The sequence below is a fragment of the Hibiscus syriacus genome, unplaced genomic scaffold (assembly GCF_006381635.1).
Source record: "Hibiscus syriacus cultivar Baekdansim isolate YM2019G1 unplaced genomic scaffold, ASM638163v2 tig00110890_pilon, whole genome shotgun sequence".
Classification (NCBI taxonomy): domain Eukaryota; kingdom Viridiplantae; phylum Streptophyta; class Magnoliopsida; order Malvales; family Malvaceae; genus Hibiscus; species Hibiscus syriacus.
This window is the reverse complement of record NW_024062900.1, coordinates 10,645,109-10,650,823: the sequence shown is the minus strand read 5'-3', so window position 1 is coordinate 10,650,823 and position 5,715 is coordinate 10,645,109.

The window sequence follows — 5,715 nt, the reverse complement described above, 5'->3', positions numbered from 1 at the left end:
CCAAGAGCTATTCTCCCATGGGCATAACCTTACCCTTTCTCCTGAATCGTTTTTACACGCCTAATATATGGCTCCCTTCCTTTCTTTTTTCTTCCTCCCTCCTCTCCTTCCACCGAATGGTCTCCTCTCTTTATGTTAATTTTTTTCCTGCTTTATTTGGTGGGATGTTGATGGGTTAAGGTAAGGGTTTGGTAGGATTTATTTTGACTCTGGCTAATTAAAACGGGGAAGGGGCTGGATGATTTTTGCTTGGCTTTTAAAGCCCCAGCTTACATTGATTTTCCCCCATGAGAAAAATGGTAGCCCCCTTGTTTATATTTAATTTTATAACATATGAAAAAGGGTCCTACTCTATGACTTTTCTCATTTCTTCTTTTGTTGTTCTTCCTTTGCTGCTGGAGAGCGAATTTGGTGCCGGTAATCACGTCAAAGCATGAGGCTGACAGGCAGTCGTTTCTGGATCATTGTTGAACGTGCAAAATATATGTAAATTAATAATAATAATAATAATAATATAAAAATATAATATTTTTTAAAATCCCGGTCAAAAACGGGTGTCTACAGCTGCCTCTCTTTGTACATTCTTGTGTTAACAAGAATAGGGCAAAGACGAAAAAGACAACCAATTTTTGTCCGGTCCTTTTTTGCTTTAAGACTTGATATATTGGGGAACAAATGTAATTGGACTTCTTGGAATTGGGCCTTTGTCTTCTTCTAGGTTTAAAGATTTCGGCTTGAAAATTCTACCGGAAAGTAATTCCTTGCTTGAGCTATGTTGTTCTAAGCTGAGAGATAACCCCATATTATTGCAGATGACTCATTTGCTGTGAAACTAAGTCAATCCACTTAAACACGATATCTTTCGTCGTGAAGTTGAAATCGTGGATGGCATTGCTACTTGTGGGCACGATATCCTTCGTCGTGAAGTTGAAATCGTGGAGATGAATGTTATTGGTGGGCACGATTCCCTTCGTCGTGAAGTTGAAACTGTGGATGACTCCTTCGTTGTGAAGTTGAGCCTTGAATTGGATATCATTCTTCGTGAAGTTGAAATCCAATCTAAATATGAATGTTGCTTCAAGTCCAATATCCTTCGTCGTGAAGTTGAAATTGGCTATGAAAAAGGGAGATTGTTTGTTGACAGCTAGCTGCCCCTTCGCTGTGAAGTTGAGCTTGTGTTGTCTTGAGTCTAATATCATTCGCTGTGAAGTTCAAATTGACTCTGAATGAAACTAAAAAGTTGTTTGTTGACAATCAGTCGCCCCTTCATTGTGAAGTTGAGCTTGTGTTGTCTTGAGTCCAATATCCTTCGCTGTGAAGTTGAAATTGGCTCTGAAATTGAGAAGCCTCTTCGTCGTGAAGTTGAGCCTCAAATGGCGCACGATATCCTCCGTCATGGAGTTAAAATCGTGGATGGCCCCTTCATCGTGAAGTTGAGCCTTGACTTGAATATCCTTCATCGTGAAGTTGAAATCCAAGTATTGTATGTTGCGGGTGGACACGATTCCCTTCGTCGTGAAGTTGAAAACGTGGATGACCCATTCGTTGTAAAGTTTGGCTTCAAGTCAAATATCCTTTATCGTGAAGTTGAAATCTACTCTCGAGCTAATTGTGTCGTTTTGAGTCCAATATCCTTCACTGCGAAGTTGAAATTGGATCTAGATAAAACCTGCAAAGATATGCATATATGCGATGTTATGGATGCAATGCTCTTAGGTATGCCTAAAATGCATATGCAACATATGTTATTCTGGGCTCTAGAGAGAAATCTCAATCTCCGATTATCCGTCGTGTCGACTCTTGATTTTGGAATCTGGAAGTTCTTTCAATTGGTCAAATTGTTTAAGGTGTAGCTCCTTGCTGTTGAGTTAAGCAACCACCATCAATTTCTGAATGTGCTTTTGAATCGAGTATCTTTCGTCTTGAAGTTGAAACTTTACTCGAAAAGCTGCAAAAAAATATGTATGCAAAAAATGGTAAATGTGATGCTCTTAAGTATGTCTAAGATGTACGCACAACGAATTAGCTCTTGTTTTATCTCTTAGATGGAGCCTCATTCGTTGTCTGCTTGTTCCTGCATGTGGAGGAAAGACCTTCAGAAGATCTGATAATTCGCATCAGGATATTGAATTCCCAAAGATGCCCCAATATTTTATGTTGAATCTTCAAAGATGCCCCCATTGTTCCTCACTTCTTACTTCATCATTGATTCTAAGCATGAGCTTTGTGTCAGAGAGCCACATGTCATTTACCAAGATCCACTCTAGAAAGATTGTCTTGTTTGAAAAATGTTTTTCTTCTTCTTTTATTTTCAAAAGTCTGAAAATATCAATTAAAAGAGTTTTAAAAATGTTTAATCAGAAGTTTTGAAAATATTGCCCCTTTCACGGTTTTACAATTGAGACGAAGAGTTCATTGGATATCAAAGAATTAGTTACACTATTAATCCTTCAATAAATTATAGCTATTTGACAAGTGTTAAGATCAAAGCTATCTTTGGGATGGTGAAGGAAATGATACAAAAGTCTCAGGTTATTGTGTTTGGTCAAAGGTTTGACATTTTTGTTTATTTGATGCTCAAAGGTTTGATGGGGTAGCTTGTATGCTCCTCTACTGGAAGTGTTTTCCAACTCCCAGCCTTCATGGTCACGCTCGGATTGTGCGATGCCTTATCAAGAAATTTGTGCGATTGCTTCAGCTGCACCATTTTTATATTCGAGCCGCCTTTTCAGGTTTTCAACTCGAATCCTCCTTTGGTTTCAAGACGTCATTCAGAATTTACGCCCTGAACCCCCCTTTGTTGTTTTTCCTATCATGCTTTAAAGATTTTAGAAAACCTTTCGCAAATAAAGATTAATCCTGATGGGTGGAATGAAATCTGAAGATAGTCTCTTCTGTTTAGAAATCCATGTATGATTAGAAGGGACTTTTTAAGGCACGTAAAGTAGGCCATGGTTCATGGTTATGAAAGAAAAGGATAAATAGGTCCAAACAAGTGTTTCAGGGTATTGAACCAAGGATCAATTCATTCTGATGCTTTCAATCCTGTCTTGCTCAATTTGAATATGCTCGTATGTGTCTCTCTCTTGATATTCTATGATCTTCGAGTGAAGTGATTCTGGACTAATTGTGCTTGATCAATCTCATAGTTTGATGCTCGATGTGTCATTTGAGTCGATTCTCGTCTATTTTTTCTTTTTTTCTTTTTTTAATTGGATCTTCGTACTTGGCATTTGGTTATCCTTTTGATATCTCCTTTGATTTTATGTCTTCACTCATGTGAGTAGATTTCTTCCACCTTGCCCCCCAGTGTGGGGGTGATCCTTGGTTAGGGTTGAATCAGAACAAAAAATATTATAGACACAAAAGGAGACAACAAGGGATATATATATATATATATATATATATATACACATATATGTATAAATGAAACAAAGCGGTTCATCATCTCATACACAAAAGTCTTCGCAGAAGAGGTATCCCAGGGGGATAGATTTTCAGGATTAAGTTTTATTCACATGAAATCAATGTAATTAATGCATGATAGAATTATTTCGAAGTAATTCTCCTTTCTGCTTCTTGCTTCCAGCATGTTTCAATTGTTTAGGATCATCTTCAGGTAGTTGATGTCAGATGCCCCATGTTGTGTCTTCTGGTAGGAAGGTTCATGCTCAAATGAACAACTAAATACCTTAGGTTTTATTGGTATAAGGATGTCAGTTTTGCGTCTAAATAGACGATGGTGTGACTTTATTGACTTAAAGGTATCGGTATGACTCTCTGTATCTCCATGAATTATTCTAGGTAAGAAATCAAAGGAATTTTTTGTTTTTTGTTTTTTTTTTCTTTTTTTGGAACAGGATAAGAAAGGTTTGATCTTGTCATATGTCAAAAATCTATAATTTTTGAAGAATTAAAAGAATATTTAATTTATTTAATATTCGAAGAACTAAAGATTAAAATTCGTTCAATTATTCCACCTTAGAAGGTAACATAAATTCAGTTGTTTAAAAGGTTAAGCAAACATGAAAGATCAAAAACGTGTTCAAACAAAACAACGCTCTCAGTGCAAATGGTAGATGCAATGCCCCCTTCTTTGAATGTTTATGCCCCTGAATCCATCAGGTTTTGAATCTTGCGCTTCAGTGCCTTACAGTTCTCAGAGGAATGTCTGGAGCTTCCTATGTGGTAACTGTACACAGCTTTAACATCATAGCCCTTAGGATATGAGTACTCTTTTCTCAGATCATCCTAGCAGGCTTGGCCCTACAATCAGCTGATTAGGCTCCCACTGTACTGATTTCAGTTTTTAATTGTTAGAATCTTTCTTCCATATGGTGTCACGTGATTAAAAACACTACATTGAATCCTTCATGGAGAAATTTCATGTTTATGAAAATGCTTAAAAATGAAATATAGATGCAAAAATGCATGAAATGCTCGAGGCATTGATCCGAAAACATGTATGTTATTATAAATAATCCTTATTGGGGACAAAAGTGTTTTATCTTTTAAGAGACAAAAATATCCTGACAGCTTCTGACATGTTGACTAGTCTTCTGCGTTCTTCTATCACCGGTTGAATAATCTGTTGAACAGCTCCGGTATCTCTGGATGAACCGTACAAATGTTGAGTTGCTTTTTGTACTGGTCCAAGAAGTCTCGAATGACTACATCTCTGGCATTTGTCTTTTTTTGAACATGTTTCCAATGAATACGTCATTGAAGCCCACAATTGATAGGAATTATGTGAAGTTCATTTATCTGTTTCTTGAATTTGTCAGCAATGTCCTCCAATTTCAGCTATCGTTTTGCCATTGTTGTCTTTGAAGGGACCCCCAAGATCAGTAACCTTCATCTTGCCTCTGCAATCTTTTCTAGTCAGTTCTTCAAAGATAGACTTTCATTGTGCTTGATGTAGACCCGACTCATTCTTAGTCCTTTATAATGCAGCAAAATGATATACTCTTCAATTGTGGGCAACACGTCTTCTAGATTGAATGTGACACATAGTCGCCTTGTAGAATGTCCTCTGCATTTTCATCTCTTGTATTACAACCCCTTTGTCCATTAATGCAAATTATTTACTTTTAACAAACACATTTTTGTGGATCAGCACCTCTTGCATTATATTATGACAATGCAAATGAATGCAGAGAATAATGAAAAAAATGACACAATCAAAAGAAGGGAGATAAATTAGTGTACTCAAACAAAACAAGTGAAATTGGTTAGTACATGTAAAACAATCGGTATAGATAAAAAAATATCATTCAAAGATGAATATAACACCTACCCAATCATGATATCTACCCGAACATGCTTTAATTAAATAACATTCCTACTCAAACATGCTTTCTACCAACAATAATGTATTTACAAGAAATTAATCCTAACCGCATGGTATCTAGTTCACATGCTGTCATTCAACAAAATTTAAAGCAAAAGAAAAGGTTCAAAAATGCTCCTCCTTTGTGTACACTTAATTTGGGTACCTACTGAATAGAGTTTCAGTATGACTATACCTATGGTGATTATGCTACGGTTCACTATATGCATGGTTATGGCTCTATGAGGATAAGGGTACTCGAATTGTCCTTGATGCCGGTACCCCCTTGGGCTGTCAAACCCTCAATCCTCACCCATTACAGCCTTAAACAGATCGAGTTCAATTCGAGAGGATACATTCCCTTATGCCCGCACTGTGAATAAATT